The following is an 18,222-nucleotide window of genomic DNA, read 5'->3' as shown; positions in this document are numbered from 1 at the left end:
GCCTCAAAACAACCCTGTCTTGAAACTATTATTATCTCTATTTTATAGTTACTTATTCCTTAAACACAGTAATTTTGCTCTCTTCTAGTTTCTGTATCTAAAATTGCTTATCTAGGGGTGCCTGGGTGGCTCAGTCATTAAGCGTCTGCCTTCGGCTCAGGTCATGACCCCAGGGTCCTGGGATCGAGTCCTGCATTGGGCTCCCTGTCCCACAGGAAGCCTGCTTCTCCCTCTCCCACTCCCCCTGCTTGTGTTCCCTCTCTCGCTGTGTCTCTCTCTGTCAAATAAATAAATAAAATCTTAAAAGTGAAATAAAATAAAATTGCTTATCTACACCCCACCACCCCAGCATTTAAATTCTATCGTCAAGAATATAGAAGGTTATTATACCAAGGACAATGTCTTCATTTGAATTTGGCAAACAAAAGACCCCATCATCCTTAGAGGGCAGTGGGAGATTAAAGATAATAGCAATTTTTTTTAATAATAGCAAAATTTTGTTCTACCACACTTGGGAGTTCCACAAAATAAGCCCTGAAAAACTGACTTTTGAGACCCTCCATTTACCAAAGGGTGAAAGGAGAGCTTGAGGTAGCTCAGGGCTGGAAGTAAGGTGTTTTCTTACATGGGTAGGATATCAGTGTAGCCAAAGGAAGATCATACTAGAACTTTAAAGTACTCAAGTCTGGGTGAGCAATGAACAAGGATTGTTTTATGTGAAGTTGTAATTCTGAAGGAAGAGGCTAAAAAAATGTTGTTTTAAAAATTATTGGTAATTGGAATCATCCCCAAATCCTGGAGCTTACATACTTCCCCAGTTGTGGTAGTGAAGAAACAGGCACAAAATTCATTTGTGTGTATTGCCATATTCTTAATTAATTGCATCTTTCTGTACTGCTTCTGGGGTATTTGAAGATTGGATAATTACCTTCTCCTTTTACTTTTCTTTAAAATACTAGTTATGGCAAAGTTATTCCTCTTACTCATTCCCACCTCTCACTATTGTAAGTGGGTGTGTAGGTGGTAGTTAAATTCATCATTCATTCCATAGGTCGAAGAATACTGGAATGATGATAGACTGGATGAGGAATGGGCACCACCTGGAAATTGCAATCTCCAAGACTAACTAACAATCCTAAAATGAAAACAGTAAAGCATGGTGATTAAGAACAATGGACTTGGGAACCAGAAGCTCAGGTTCAAATGCAGGCTCTGCCATACAACCTAGGCACCGCTATGAGGATTAAGTTAATACATCTAAAGTATTTAGAGGGCGCCTGGGTGGCTCAGTCGGTTAAGCGACTGCCTTCGGCTCAGGTCATGATCCTGGAGTCCCGGGATCGAGTCCCACGTCGGGCTCCCTGCTCAGCGGGGAGTCTGCTTCTCTCTCTGACCCTCCCCCCTCTCATGTGCTCTCTCTCATTCTCTCTCTCAAATAAATAAATAAAATCTTTAAAAAGAAAAAAAATAAAGTACTTAGAAAAATGCCTGCCACACAGTATGTGCTCAAGAAAAAAATTAATGGTCCCATGCTTTTATCTCAAGGTGCCGAACATGACTGTGTATTGGTTCCTGGGAAGCATTTCATGTTTTCCAGTTAGCGGTATGGAACAGACCCTTAAATATGTTATACTGCCTCCAGCATTCAAAGGTGTCCCTGAAACATTGGTATTCTTCTTAGTGATGAGGCACAAGGTGAAACAACTTGCCTTTCAAATTTTGGATGGAGTTTCCCAAAATACCCCAGATCTTTTCACACTCCATCCGTCCGATAATTTCTCTAGAATGGAAGGCGCCTGTATTTCACAGAATTATCTCTTTGCTTTGCTCCCTTCATGGGAAACTTCACAAAGTACCCTGTGTACTTGTGGCTTTTAGTTCTCCAGAGCCTTTGCTATGATGCCATCATTCTTACAAAGCAGCATACTGTCCTTTGGAATGGAGATGGAGTCAGGGACACTGCAGAGTTCCAGAGCCCCATTTGGTTGTGGGGGCTCCCAGGCTCTGTTCCTGATTCATCAGCCACCTGACTTACCAGCCTCTGGCTTAGTTTTTTCTGCCTGTGAAATCGGACAAGGTTGCTTCGTGGAAGAGGCCAAGAGAAAGGTTGGGGAAAGACCTGGAAGGGGCGGAGAGTCAGAAGAGTATGGGATATCAAGTGGTGTCAAAGAATGACGAAAGTCTTGGATGACAGGTGCAGCCACAACCAGGGTCCACGCTGTACATAAAACCCGGCGTTCCCAGCAGATTGAATCTGTTTATATTCAGTTTTAAAAAGTGGCAATGGGGGTGGGGGTGGTAAGGAACAAGCAAACAGACTAAAAAAGAAACCATCTTATTCCCTTTTTTATGCAGCTTCTGGAACCCACTCAAGTGGTAAGACATCCTATTCCAAGGAAGAGAAATGCTTTTCATTACTTGGTGATAAGCTGGATTGGCAATTTATTAGCATCTATTTTAACATCCCAGGCATCTCATGTAACGACAGGAGAGGCTGATCAACATTTATGGAAAAACATTTAGGAACTTCCATAAATTTGTGTTTCCTGTACAGAGCACTGACAATCCGGAGATGTAATGACGATTTTGAAATCTGGGTTTAGGAATTCCTTTGAAATCGGTCCAGGCTTGTCAGTGCCTTTGAAAAGCATATGGCTAAAGGCAGCAATGATAATAAAAACCCAAGGAGGCACAGCTCAATCACTCAGTTGCTTTTCTCCCCCACCCCCAGCTGCCTTTGCTATCCATCCATTACATGCTCTCCGGGCCATTGGCAGGAAATCTGTAAATGTCAATGTGAGGAGTTTCTGGTGCATTATTATAGCAGGCAACATTATTGTTTTTTTCTCCGTTAAAAAATATCTTGGCAAGATACCTGAGACTCTGGAATGGGCCGCCAAATCTCAGTAGGATTCCAGATGGTTGAGATTCCGGCTCCTGATGCCCTGATGTCTCCCCCTCCCTCCCCTCTTAGATATTTTCATTTGTGTTCTCCTCAGAGATAAATATTTTTATGTCAACCAGCCTCAATCGTGGTCATTATTGAACATTTCCGTGTTACCCTAGAGGTGAATGAGCTCAGTCATGTACACTTGTGGGGTGCAGCCTTCATTTCTCCCCTTTGCAGGTGCCCCTTGCCCCTTTCAGGAGCCTCCCCCCCTCCCTCCCCCACTGAGGTGTCCTGGGAGGACCTGACCTACTAATGCTCCCTCTTTCTTCCTCCATTTACCTGGCTGGCCCCTAATATGTCCTCAAGCACTGGCACGGTGGTGTGTGAGCTTCTCTGTGATCCTGCCCTGACCTCGGTGGTCTGGGTGACTGCCCTGCTCTGGGCTCCCCGTGGCACCCCATGTTGTCCCCCATTGCAGGAAGAGAATGTAGCGGCCACACATGGAGACTTCAGGCAGATTCGGCGCAGCTCCGGGCTCTGCCTCTTGCTTTGTGTGACCTCAGGCCGGGCACTCAACCCCTCTAAGCCTCAGCCCCCTCATCTGAAAGTGGGGAATACTAAAATTACCCGAGCCTGACGGTCAGGAGGACTAAACAAGGTAAAGCACTCCCATGGTCAGGGTCACACCTGCACATAGTCATTGTTCTGTGGATGTGTAGCTATTGTTGTTGTTATTCTAATAGAACTTCATTTCCACTGTTGGGTGGGGGTCTGCCTGCCATGCTGGATGGTAAGCTCCTTGAGAGCAGGGACCACAGCTTTGTCATCTCTGAGTCCCAATCCCTAACTCAGTAGGTATTAATCCATTCTGCTCAAAGGGTATTTGTATGTTTAAGTGGGGCTGTTGGAAGGACTGTGCCCTCAACAAAAGGTGTGACTCTAATCGGGGACACTTCAGTTATATGTAAGGCAGGGATATTTCTACTACTTTACTCGTAGGTCCATTTTTCCCCCTAAGGAAGGGAGTACCACATTATTGGTCCTTTCTGAGAGAGGAGGAGTTGCTCAAAGCCTAGAACATTCCTGAACCATGTTGCACGGGTGGATAGAGCCACTGGAACTTGTACCAGGTAAGAGTTTGAGTTCTGTTCTTTTACTCCCTGCCTCCCTGCAGTGAGTAGAGCAGGTTTGACTGTCCTTCTGGTCAACTCCCCTGTTCTGTCTTCCCTGCCTGGACCTATGGGAGAGAGGGGTATGTGTAGACTCTGCGGGGGTTATCCTCCGTTCAGAAGAGATGGCATAGGAAACACCTCCTAGACTTTCAGAACTAAGCCTCATGCTCCAGCCCAGAGAAACCCTACCTTTGGCAGGTGACCTCTACTTGTGGACTATTAATAACGTGATGCTGTATTTCCCACTTCTATGTATAGCTGAGGGAACCTCAAAATAGATAGGGAACACATACTATAATTCAGACACCAAAATCCCACCCCCGAATTGAAATAGGGGATATGGGGGCTACCCTCATGAGCATTTACATGATCCCTGCTAGGGACTATGGAAAGGATGACAGCACTAATCCAGACACTCTTGAGACATTCTGAGAGAGTTCTTGAGATGGGCCAGAGCAGGGGGGTTTTCATGTTACTCTCTACCCATCTGTTCTGATTAAATCAGTTATGATGAGCCCATGCGGCTTCGACCGTAAAAAGGTTGTGATTGAAAAAAAAGAGGCCCATTTTCCGATTGCGCAGCAGTGAATAAGAGGCAGGGCAGGGAAACCACCTCTTCTCTCCTCCTTTGAGTCCTACTTCAAGAGTGCTTCCTTCCGTATTCTGCTTCCCCCTTTGAGCCACACTATCTTCTCCTCCAGAACCCTCTCCATTTCTAAGTAAATAGCCCTTGGCTGGAAGTCAGGTGCCCTGGATTCTTGGCCAGCTCTGCTCCTAACTCATCAGCCAGGGGACCTTAAATCCTTAACTTCTCTGTGTCCATTTCTCATCTGGAAAGCACGTACAAATACTTAGTTCTTAGGAGACTGTCAGGTCATCAGGGTGAGCCCTAATCCAATTTGACTGTTGTCCTTATAAAAAGGGAAAATTTGGACATAGAGACAGACATATGCATGGGGGTAAGACAATATGAAGAGAACACAGGGAGAATACAGCCACCTACAAGCCAAGGGATGCCTGAGGCTACCAGAAGCTAGAAGAAAGGCCTGGACAGATCCTTCCCTACTTCCTTCAGAGGGAATACGGCCCTGCTGACACCTCGATTTCAGACTCTGGCCTCCACTTTGTGATGGCAGCCCTAGGAAACTAATATAGCACTAACTGTCCTCAAGATTTATGACTGTGGCCAGGTGTTCTGTTCCTTACTGCCAAAAACATTGCTAATTGCTATCCCTGAGATGTATATACATTAGTGTAAGTTATTTATTACTGTATAACAAATAACTCCCAAAACTTAGCAACTTAAAACAACAACAACAAAAAACCATTTATCTCATACAGTTTCTATGGGTTGGGAATCCAGCTTAAGTGGGTTGTTCTGGCTCTGACGAAAGCCTCATGAAGTTAAAGTCAAGATGTTGGCCTGAAAGCCTGACTGAGGCTGGAGGGTCCACTTCCCTCCAGAACATCAACATTGATAAGACGCCATTCTAGGGACTTCAGTCCATGTGTGTTTTGGTTCCATAATTTATTTGTTTGTTTATTTATTTATTTATTAAAAGATTTTATTTATGTACTTGAGAGAGAGAGAGCATGAGCAGTGGGGAGAGGCAGAGGGAGAGGGAGAGGCAGACTCCCCGCTGAGCAGGGAGCCTGATGTGGGACTCCAACCCAGGACCCTGGGATCATGACCCAAGCCAAAGGCAGTTGCTGAACCAACTGAATGACCCATATTCTTTTGGTTCCATATTCTAGACCCTCCTAGAAGACAGAATACAACTGGCCCAGCCTGGACCAGGTCTCCTCCTGTAGACCAAATCAGCCTTTGGTGAGAAGTCCCAAGTCCTTCTTCCCTGGCTTCCTCCTCATTTCTATTCTTCTACTCACACCTGCCCACCCCGTCCATGCCTTCACCCTACCCGAGGCTTCAGACTCCAGGTTCCATTCTGACAGAGGCACTGGTGGTCAGTGTCTTAGAGACTACATTGTCTTGGTGACAGGTGAAGCCTTCGTATAGTACCTGAAGTCCGAATAACCATAGATCTTGCAGATTCTTCAGAGTAAAACATTTACAAGACAGACCTTTGTTCTGCTAATTCAACTTGCTTCCCACAATTCATTTTTATTCTAGGGACCCTCTCCCCAACAAGGGGGGAGAGGGACTAAGGGGTTTCCACAGCACATTTTGCTTTTTATCCCCAAGTCTGGGCAAGTGTCTTATGACTCCTACTCGCTATCTGGAACTGGGAGACACAGATACCAACTCCGCTGGGAGGAGTGAATAATGGCAGCATGTGTCACTCCACGCAGCAGCCTCTAAATTATGAGCCTCGAAGGAGAATGTCACTCACCAGCCATTCTGCTTCATGGCAGAGGCTGAGGGAAAAACACTAATCAGTATTGGAGAGGAGGTGGGTAGAGAGTGTGGGGTGGGGATCTCTTAGTCAGCCACCCTGATCCTATCCTAGAAGAAAGAATTTCTGGAATGTGACAAAGGAAGTTATATCCAAATTGGTGGGGGATGGCTTCAAGATGAATAATATCTCAACTATATTTGAGCTCCTCTTAAACATAGAAAGTTATGCTGCAAGAAATAGCATTTAATCTGAGCTTTAGTCTCTGCCAAGTGAGGCCATTTAAGGATGTTTTGAAAATGTTAAGCCCACCAATGCAGATTGGCCCTATCAGCGACAATGAGGGCAGATGAGAAAGTGATATAACAGGACAGGCTTCTGACTCCAAACCTGATCTGGGTACAGCATGGGAAGTCATCTTGGGGGGAGTAAGATGAAGGGATGACAAAGGGGACCACACAATTAAATATGAATTACTGCCAAGGGCCTAGTTTTGTTCTGAGTGGTGAGTTTTTGGGTGCTATTACATTATTAAAAGCAACTAAATAAAAGTAAGTTATAAATGAGGATGGGGATGAGACGGAAGAGTCCTTAGCAGTTCCAGGTTCCTATCTTTTAAGTGGGATTTTTTTTTTAATGCTTAGAAAATACTGGATTCACAGAAGAGTAAATATCTCCATTATCTTATCATGTTTGGTATATGGAGATTATACATATCTCTCCCCCACCCCTGCAAGTCTGGGAGTTCTCAGTAGGTTTGGGGCAGGTACTTCCTAACTTATAAAATGACCATATAATAGGGAGACCTTCAGCTTCCTCAACTCTGTCAGTCCACTTGGTGAAAATATCTCTTTAAAATCTCTCTCTTTTTTAAAGATTTTATTTTTAAGTAATCTCTACAACCCAACATGCGGCTCAAACCCACAACTCCAAGATCAAAAGTCACATGCTCTGCCAACTGAGCCCACCGGGCGCCCTCCCTTTAAAATCTTAAAAAGTGTTTACACATATAGACTTGCCATGGTATGAGTTTAAGTGATGATCAAAGTGAATAGATCCAGAATCTGGAACTTCCATGAGCTTGCAATCTAGATATGATTAGGAAAGACTGGAACACCAGTTATTAAATAAATACACAGAGGTAAAGAAGGTCACTTTCATTTGGTTCAAGTGAAAGAAAGAAAGAAAGAAAGAGAAAGAAAGACGGGCACTTGGGTGGTTCAGTCGGTTAAGCATCTGCCTTTGGCTCAGGTCATGATCTCGGGGTCCGGGGATTGAGTCCTGTGTCAGGCTCCCTGCTCAGTGGAGAGTCTGCTTCTCCCTCTCCCTCTGTCATCTCTCTTGCTCTCTCTCAAATAAATAAATAAATAAATAAATAAATAATCTTAAAAAAAAAGAAGGAAAGGAGAAAGAATGAGTGAAAAGGAAAAGAAGAGAAGAGAAAAGAAAAGAAAAGAAAAAAGAAAAGAAAGAAAAAGGTGAAGGACATTTAATGGGTGGTGAGTAAACTGTGGGGCCAGACGTATTCTGGGCACCGCCAGCAGGTGGTGTGGACAGACATGCGCTGCGTCCCTGTGCATTGAGCACCGAGCCCCCGGCTGGGTGCTCAAAGGTCTGCACAAGGAGTAAGGACTGGTGCCTGCCCTCAAGGAGTTGGGAGTCTCCTCGGGGAGATAGGCCTGTACGCCAGTAGCTATTTTATACAAAAACACAAAATCTGACTTAGATTTCAAAAATAGCAGGGGAAAGGGGTGAGCCAAGAATGTCAAGAAAGGGAAGATTTGAATAGTCTGGGACTTTGCGTCACCTTGTGCTGGGACCTGGAGGAAGAGCCAGGCAGAGCATCCCTGGACACGTCGCTCAGTGACAACAGGCTTAGAGAAGAGACAGGGATACTGTATGCTTGACGGCTCAGAAAGGGGGCGTGAGAAGGAGCAAGGACAAGGGGCACAAGGAAGGGTAGATCCCCACTTTTAGTCCCTTAATCTTGGGTTGAAACATAAACGCTTGGGGTACCTGGGTGGCTCAGTCAGTTGGGATGCAGATTCTTAGATTTTTGGCTTGGGTCTGATCTCCGGGTCTGGTCTCGGGATCATGGGATCTAGACCTGCCTCTGGCTCTGTGCTAGGCATGGAATCTGCTTGGGATTCTCTCTCCCTCTCCCTCTGCCCCTCCCCCTGCACCCCCTCTTTCTTTAAATAAATAAAATCTTTTTAAAAATTTAAAAAAACATAAACTCTGTTCTCAGATTGCTCATCTGTAAAATGTGCACGATAAAATCACCCACCTCTCAAAGCTGTGACGAGCAGGAAATGAGTTGACAAGTATAAAGAATAGCACATAGTTAGCAATCATTGATGTTAGCTAGGATTATTCTCTAGTCATTTGACATGAGTGCCCACCTTATCTTCTCTATCCTTACTGATTTTTTTTTTTCAAAAATCCATTCCATTTTAATTCAGGGCCAATTCATTCAATTGGCCAAAATGTGGACTACTGAGGCCAGTGGAGAGCCTGGAGCTCAGTCTCTCTCTATGGATCCATTAATGCTTCTTAGTTCTATACCAAAGATGAAGCACACCCCAGCACTGACCCCATCCTGGCAGGTGGTGGGGGGGTCAGCCATTGGAAAGCAGGTGCCCTTGGTCATAAGGGACCCTGTAGGAGAGCAGGAGTGAGCAGGGACCTTATCTCCCCATTGAACAATCACTCTGGACCCCACCATTCCCACCATTCTCTAATTCTCTAAGATAGGGAGAGAAGAAATACTTTCAATCACAGGTTTCAGTCCCTTTTTTTCCCACCCACCTTCCCATCTCCTCCAGCCCCTCCCGGAAATCTGACACCCCAAAGAAGAGAGTCTTGACACTCCTACTGCTCTGGAGAAAGGCTCAGCCTCTGATAACACAAGAGACACGAGGCTCTTCTCGAAGGCAGCAGAGCCTAGGCAGCTCAGGAGCTCCTAAGCAAAGGTGCCGGCCGCACGCAGCCTGCAGCCTAAATATGGAGCTGCCAGGGAAATGACTGTTTCCAGGGTGAGTTGACACAGCCGTGCAGGAAACGAGCAACTCAGAACTTAGCAACGTAATTGAAGCCTGCCAGGCTCACCTCTCACACCTCCACCCCCAGCCCAGCTCCTGCTCTGTGTGGGGCTGCTTTGGAGGATTTGCGGCTGGTGCCCAATAGCTGGGTGAATTCTGCTCACGTGTGTTTCCCAAACAGCCCTGGAGGAAACCTGGGTCTTCCACGGGGGTGGGGGGTGGTGGAAATAATAGCCACCCAGTGGAGACAGGGACATGAGAGTGGAAGGAGACAGCACAAAGGCACCATCCAGGGAAGAGAATCGGCCCAGATTATCCCGTATGGGAATGGAAACCGTGCGCTTGGGACGAGGACTGGCTCTCCTCTTAATCACTGTCATTAAAACAAAGCAATCATAAGACAAATGGTAGCTTAAACAAGATCAATTAATGAATGCATGTACTGACAGGATGCATTTACGAAGCTACATTGGGCTCTTGGGTCCTCACAAAAACCTGCCCACAAGAAGTCCCTCAGTGGGGCTCTGTTCTCTCCTCTCCAGGATGGGGACCCTGTTGTGATGGCCACAAGAACCAGGAAAGACCTGGATATAGGCAGCCAAGTCCAAAAAGATTTGCTTTGAAAGAAGTCTAAAATTAGCATGCAAAAGGAATGGTTAAGAGAGACCTATCAAGAGAAAGAGAGAGAGAACAAGAGGGAGAGAGATTGGCCAAAGAGATGGGACCTCCAAAGCCAGGATGGGGCAGGGTTACCAGCGCCAGCCCTGAAAGGTAATCCTGGTCACACAGGGCCCCTGAAGAGAGAGACTCTGTCTAGGGCCAGAACCCACCTTGAACTGACCTCCGGTCACTTTGTTTTCTTCTCATTTTAACAAAGATATATTTGATTTAATAGACTTTTGTGTCAGTGCTATTGAAACATATTTTGTTGTCTTGGTGTGGGCTCTTCTTTTTCTACCCTTATCCTTATTTTATTGCTTCTTTTTCTAATTTTCAGTCTTCTCTTTCTACCTTCTCTCTATTACTTCCCCTTACCTTCACATCCTAGGTATTAAACTTTATTCTTTAGAAAATTCTTTGCTTCTATATTGTAGCTTTTCTATTCACACTTTTGAATCTTTAAAAAAATCTGCCTTTTCTTTATTTTTTGTATATTCCTTTAAAACGTTACTTATTTAGATATTTACAGATTTAATACTTTCTATTGCATTTAGTTTTAGCTCAATGTTTTATTCTTAAAGCTTTTTTAAAAAAGCTATTATTAACTGTATCAATTATGTTTCAGAGCAGGAATGTGGCAGATTGTACTTCCTAAAAAAGGCCACAATATTTTCATCCCACATGCTCTTCCAGAACTTTGCTGCTCTTCCATCAAGAGGAGGCATCTAAGTCCCCTTGCCTTGAACCTGGGTGAGTCTTTGTGACTGTCTATGGTAGTATGGTAGAAGTGATGCCACCGGACTTCTGAAGGGAAGTAATAAAGATGATCACACACACACACACACACACACACACACACACAAACTCGACCTTGGAACCCAGCCACTATGCAGTGAGGAGAGGCTGGGAAGCAAGCAAATCAGCTGACAGCCAGCATCACTTTACCCTTCTGGAACTAGATGTCCAGCCGTCAGGAGAGCCCCTCCAATTTGTAAGGTATGGAACAGAGATGAGCTTTCCCTGCCCAGCCTTGCCCAAATCACAGATCTGTGAGCCAAATAAATGATTGTTGCCATTTTAAACCACTAAGTTTTGGGTGGTTTGTTATGTAGCAATAAAATAACCGAAACAAAGACATAGAAATGACCTTACATATTTTAAAGAGGAAGAGGCTTATTAGAGGGTATTGGGTACTTACAAGATGTTCAGAAGGGTTGGAATGAGCCTCAGAATGTAAATTATTGAGCTCCAAAGCACACTGCAATAGATGGAATCTAGGAAGGAACTAGAAGTGTCACCTGGCCAACACAACCCCCTTTCAACACCTGAGAGGCCAGGGAGGGAGCGGACCCTGGAGCACTGTTGTGGGAAAACCTTGTGTCTCCTTGACGTGACTTGGCAGCAGAGAAACAACCCAAAGAGGCAGGAAGAGGACTTCTGCCACACTCCCGCCTTCCAAATCTCACAACACTACTTGGCAGTACCTAATTTGCATTCTGAATTCTAGCTGCAAAGGAGTCTCAGAACTGTAGTTTTCAGCTTCGTAGCCTCTGCAGTGTAGGGAAGCCCTTAGAAACAAGGGGAAGTAGAGACTGAGGAATCAGCCCAAGGTAGCCACATCGACCACCTGCCCAACTGATGACAACAATGTTTATCTCTTCAAACTTTTTACTTCATTTTCACCTCCTTTTCTTCTCTTCTCCATCTTTATCACCTTGCTCTTCATTATCATTATTTGTTTTTATACTAGCTAGCAGAGTTAATGGATTTAAATAATGATCGCACTGAGGAGCGTGCATCCTCCACGCAGGGGATCCGAGCCTTCTGCACCCAGGTGCCCTTACAGGACCCATCTGGCCTCTCCTAATTAATAACAGCAATATTTTTATCCTCACAAAAATGTAATGGGCTCGGCATCTATACTGTTCTGCAATTTTTGTTATGTTGCAATGTATCAAAACACATTTCTAACAGTATACATGAGATATGTATTATATATAACAGTATATATCTGAGCTATACTATCTCATTTTTAACAGCTACAAGTTTTTTCAATGGCAAGAATTACTGTAATTATTTAACTAATCTTCTCCTGATTGACATATAATTTGTTTCAAATGTTTTTCTATTATAATCAATGCTATAAAGAATCTTCATTCACAACTACATTGTGGGAAGTTTTTTTGGAATAGATTCTGGAAGTGTAGCTGTTGAATCAAAGGGAATTCTTATTGTTTTTCTTTATGTTTAAGTGCATTCATATTGTTTAAAAATTCAAACAAGGGGTTATGTAAAGTGAAATACAGAAATCCCTCCACATACACTTCCCCAGGGTTAAACACTCAACAGTTTAATGTATGTCCTTCAAGGCCTTCGTCTATACATAGACAAGTACACATATAATTGTTTGTTTTTCAAAAAATGGGATTTTATGTTTATTGTTCTGTGTCGCTTTTAAACCTAACAGTATAATAAAATAAAATGTGTAATAATAAGCATTATCATAAACAACTCTTTTCTCAAGTTATTTGTAGATACTCTTTCAGTATTAAGCCATGTCTATTATATGTAGAGAGATTTTTTTTCCTCCTAAATTGTACTTTGTTTTAAATTTTATTATGGCTTTTGTCAAACAACATTTAAGGGGTGCCTGGGTGGCGCAGTGGGTTAAGCCTCTGCATGTGGCTCAGGTCATGATCCTGGGGTCCTGGGATTCAGCGCTTCAGAGGGAAGCCTGCTTCTCCTTCTCCCTCTGCCGCTCCCCTTGTTTGTGCTCTCTATGTCAAATAAATAAATAAAATAAAATAAATAAAATCTTAAAAAAAACATTTAAAATTTTTGGGGTGCCTGGGTGGCTCAGTCATTAAGTGTCTGCCTTCGGCTCAGGTCATGATCCCAGGGTCCTGGGATCGAGCTCCGCTTCGGGCTCCCTGCTCAACAGGGAGCCTGCATCTCCCTCTCCTGCTCCCCCTGCTTGTGTTCCCCCCTTCTCTCTGTCTCTCTCTCTCAGTCAAATAAATAAAATCTTAAAAAAAATTTTTTTTAATTTTCACATAAACTTTCCAATCTTTTTTTAAAAGATTTTATTTATTTATTTGAGAGAGAGAGAGAGAGAACACAAGCATCCTCGTGAGCAGGGGGAGTGACAGAGGGAGGAGGGAGAGGAAGAGAATCCAAAGCAGACTCCCCACTGAGGACCGAGCCCAACGCAGGCCTGGATCTCATGACCCTGAGATCATGACCTGAGCCAAAATCAAGAGTCAGACGCTTAACCCACTGCACCAACCAGGTGCCCCAAAATGATAGAATTTTTAAGATTCTGCTTTGTTTTCTTTTTCTTTTATATTTCATTTTCTGACTCATTGTTGCTGACATATAGAAAAAATATATTTTTATATGTTGACTTCGCATCAAGAAACTTTTACAAACTCTCTTACGATTTCTCATAATCTGTTTCTTCCTTTAGATTTTTCCCTGTACATAATCATATCATCTGTGCATTTTTATTGGAATTACATTAAACTTCCAGATTAATTTGGAGAGAACTGACTAGCAGCTGTGGAGCCCCCCTTCAAGACAGGAAGTGCCATCCAGCTGCAAGGCATGCAGTTAGAACAGAGCCTCCAGCTGTTAGCACCCTTCAGGCTCACCTCAGCTTTCAAGCCAATGCCATGTTTTTTCCAGGAAGGCCCTTAGCAATGACTGAGTACAGAGGGGGTACTATGGGACAGGCCATTTCTTCTCAGTGCAAGATTTTTCTAATGGGCAATTTTTGCTCTGAAATTCATCACTGGGTTGCCCAAGACTTTATCAGATGTGCATTGCAGGCTAAGGCTCTCCTGCCCAATCCTGCTTTTATCTCTCACATGTATCACTCCCAAATAAGCCCCTTGTACCCCTGACTCCATCTCAATGTCTGCTTCACAGAAAATCCACTGACACTGAAACATTGACGTATTTATAATAGTGAGCCTTTCCATCCAAGAAAACATATCTCCCCACTTAGTCATATTTTTTAATGTTCTTCAGGAAAATGTTATAGTTTTCTTCTTATTCATCTTGCACAGTTTTCAGTTTATTACTAAATTGTTTAAAGCTTTTCTTTTTTTTTTGCTTAAGTAAATGAGAGCTCTTATTCATACTCTATATATTTTAAAACTATGTAGTAGGTCATAAGGGTTTATAACTGTTACGTCTTTTCATTATCATTCATTTCTAAGTCATTTTTCTTTTCTTCTTTTTTTAAGGTTTTATTTATCTTAAAGAGAGAGAGAGTGAGAGAGTGGGGGGAAGGGGTAGAGGGAGAAGAGAATCTTTTTTTTTTTTAAAGATTTTATTTATTTATGTATTAGAGAGCGAGAGAGAGAGAAACAGCATGAGAGGGGAGAAAGTCAGAGGGAGAAGCAGGCTCGCCGCTGAGCTGGGAGCCCGATGCGGGACTCGATCCCAGGACTCCAGGATCATGACCCGAGCCGAAGGCAGTCGCTTAACCAACTGAGCCACCCAGGCGCCCGGGAGAAGAGAATCTTAAGCAGACTCTGCACTGAGCGTGGAGACTGATGCGGAGCTGGATCTCACAACCCTGAGATCACGACCTGAGCCAAAACCAAGAGTCAGATGCTTGAACGACTGCACCTTAATCATTTTTCTTTTGGCTTTCTCAAAACAAACAAACATAAAGGCAAACAACAACAACAAAAACCTATTTCCACCACTAGGAGAATGGATAACTAAACTATGGTATATTCAAACAATGGAATATTAATCAGTGATTTAAAAAAAAAGAACAAACTACTGACACATGCAAACTATGGAGCGAATAAACTTACAGACTTTGTGTTGAGCCAAAGAAGCCAGACACAAAAAGTACATACTGAATTATTCCATGTATATGAAGTTCAAAAACAGGCAAAACTAATCAATAGGGATAACACTGAAAAATGTGGTTACCTCGGGGCGCCTGGGAGGCTCAGTTGGTTGGGCATTCTACTCTCAGTTTTGGCTCAGGTCATGATCTCAGGGTTGTGAGATCGAACCCCACATGGGGTTTCCTGCTCAGTGTGGAGTCTGCTTGGGATTCTTTCCCCCTTCCTCTCTCTCCCCCTCCTCACTCTGTCTCTCTACTTAATTTTAATTAGTTAAAAAAGAAAAGTAGTTACTTCAAAGAGGGGTGTCTGTTGACTAGAAATGGGCACAAGGGAACTTTCTGGGGGATGTAAATGTTCTCTATCTTGATTTGGGTAAAAAGTCATCAAACTGTACACTTAAGATTTGCTCCTTTTACTGTATGTAAATTATAGCTCCAGAAATAAAACACAGTGTGTTTGGTTGGAAGACTCTGCTTTTTCTGCTGGTTCTCCACCTAAATAAATGATTACCCCAATGTCAAACCCAGAATCTGAGAGTCAGCCCTGATTCCTTCTCTCCCTTCTGCCCTATGCATACCTAATCACCCATGTATGTCCATTATATACTCGCTCCTAACTGGCTGTTGACTCTGAAAGCTTCTCCTTTCCTGTAACTACCATGCGGGCTCAGGCCTCAGGATCTTCTCTCACCTGATTTGCTGCAGTATCCTAACTGATCTCCCCTCAGGGTCACCTTCCATACAGTAGACAGACTGGTCTTCCTAAATTAAAAACTGCATGTCCTACACAGCTTAAACCTCTTCAAAGACATCTTATTGCCACCCTAAGGATACAGTCCAGATGCCTGAACATGCTTTAAAAGGTCCTCCATGACCCTGAGCTTGCCCTTCTCACCCGCTTGGCTCCACTTCTCCTTCCTTTCTAGCTTCTTTTACTCCTTATGCTCCAGCCATCATGGACTTCCTGCAGTTCCCTGAATCCTCTCTCTCCCCCAATCCCCCCCCTCTTTTCAGCCTAGAACATTGTCCCCACTCAACCTGTCCTTTCTTCATGGCTTTTACTCAACCTTCTGGTCTTGAATGAAATGTTGCTTCCTCAAGGGAAGCTTCCCCTGAAATTCTGGGTTTTTTTAAATTTATTTAAGATTTTATTTATTTATTTATTCGAGAGAGAGAGAGAGAGTGCATGTGCGCAAATGGGGAGGAACAGAAGGAGAGGGACAAGCAGGCTCCCCACTGAGCATGGAGCCTGACGTCCAGCTCTATCCTACAATCCTGAGATCATGACCGGAGCTGAAATCAAGAGTCAGATGCTTAACCAGCTGAGCCACCCAGTTGGCTGTACCCTGAAATTCTTAACTAGATAACTATCTGCTGCCTCACTGTATGATCTCAAACCATCCTGTCCTTCCCCCTGTCACATGCATCACACCTTTCTGTAATAATTTCTTGAAGTGGCTGATTCATTAATTCCTCAATAAAGATTTAAATGAACGAATAAGTGAATGAATGAGAGCAAAGACTGGCGGGGGGGGAAGCTAGTCACAAAATTCTGGTCACGGTGACCAATCCCACCCCCATATGAAGAGGTCCTTAGAAAACAGGGAGCACATTTGGGGTAGGCAGCGTTACCACTATTTCTTAACTGGATATCATCTCTCAATTTGATAGTAAGTGCTCATCCTTCAACTGCCGAATTTGTTGATTCTAGCTCTTAATCTTCAGACTGTAGGTGAGCAAATAACATACCCCCATTTCACAGGTGAGAAAAATGCAAGCACAGAAGGCATTGGTAATTTGCTCAAAGTCACAGGACAAGCTAACGGCAGAGCTGGGTTGGACTCGGTTCCCCAGACTCCCAGGCTTGAGGTCACTACTCCATAATGGGATTCTCTGTGACCCTGTAAGTCATGTGTCCCCAGTCTGCCCTTTATGGGAACTGGTGTTTAGAAATCCTGTTGAAGCTCCTTTCATTCCCTCCCTCCCTGTACCAGAAACCTGCTGTAGATCATTGACAAAGCCAGTTCTGTTCTGGGCCCCTGCTTGCTGCTGCCTGGGCAGGGGACCCCTGCAGCCCTCCCCCTCAGACCCTGACTGAGTACAGGCCCCTGCTGGAGTCTTCACATGGCGCACCGCATGAATGTGTGGGACCCACTGGTTGCCAAGCCGAATATGGCTCCAGATTATTCTAGGAAATAAATACATTGTTTTGCTCTGGATTGCAGGAATTGCTAATTAGGGATTTTTATTTTGGGCAGTGTTCCTTGGAGCCGGCAGACAGATGGAGTAGGCGACTTGCTCCAGGGGCACTGTGAAGCCGAGGGAACTATCCATTTCTGCCCCTGTTATGAGAACATGCCAGAGTCCATTGCTGCCTCGCTCCTGCCCTCAGGGCCTGAGGCGCAGGTCTCTTGGAAGACTTTCTGGCTCCCAGTGGTTTCCTCTTCTTTGGAAAAGGCCCTCAAAACACAAGCACAAGCTCCTTGTGGTCTTATCAGCCGTCTATTACCCTGCCCCCTAGCCAGATAAATTTCCTAGGGAGGATAGCAGAGATCTTTCCTGGGATTTCTTACCTGGGACTGAGAACAAGAATCCATTTATCACAGCAGGCTGACATGGAGAACACCAAATTTGCTCATGGCCAGGTTTTCAGTCATCAGTGAAAGGAAAAAGAGCTGAGAGCATTTGAAGAATTCTTAGCCCCTGATTCTACTAGTTCATGATATGCGGCTGTATCTCTACCCCCTTGTCAGTTGGTTAGTTGGTTGATTGATTGACACTCTTTTGGATTCTGTGAGCTGGCAGATTTCAATTAGGGGGGTAATTAATTTATTTGGCCTAAACTAATTCAGGTTGCATTTCTGTCACTTGCAACCAGAAGCCTGGCCTACTGGTGGTCGTCAGGGTTTGGGGACACACAGAGGACTAGGACTATGGCTCGACGGCCCATCTGTGGCTAAACTGCCTGGGTATTTTGGAGTTTTGCTGTCAGATCCCGGTTCATTGACCAATCTACTTTAAAGAGAACTATCGTGAGATGGAGGAGGAGAGAGGATAGAAGACAATGAGATGAAGTCAGGTGAGAGGAATCAGGAGAGGCCAGGGAGGAGAGAAATAAACCAGGAAGGTGTAGCAGGCCTGTTTCTGATTCTAATTCTGTTCTAGAGCTACAGCCTCTCAGTCCACGCTGTCAGCCTCTTTTTCTCCTTCTTGACTCATGAATTGAAAATCAATGCTC

This window comes from Leptonychotes weddellii, chromosome 10 (genome assembly GCF_054177405.1).
Source record: "Leptonychotes weddellii isolate Sample4059 chromosome 10, ASM5417740v2, whole genome shotgun sequence".
Taxonomy (NCBI): domain Eukaryota; kingdom Metazoa; phylum Chordata; class Mammalia; order Carnivora; family Phocidae; genus Leptonychotes; species Leptonychotes weddellii.
Note: the sequence above shows the minus strand (reverse complement) of the source record.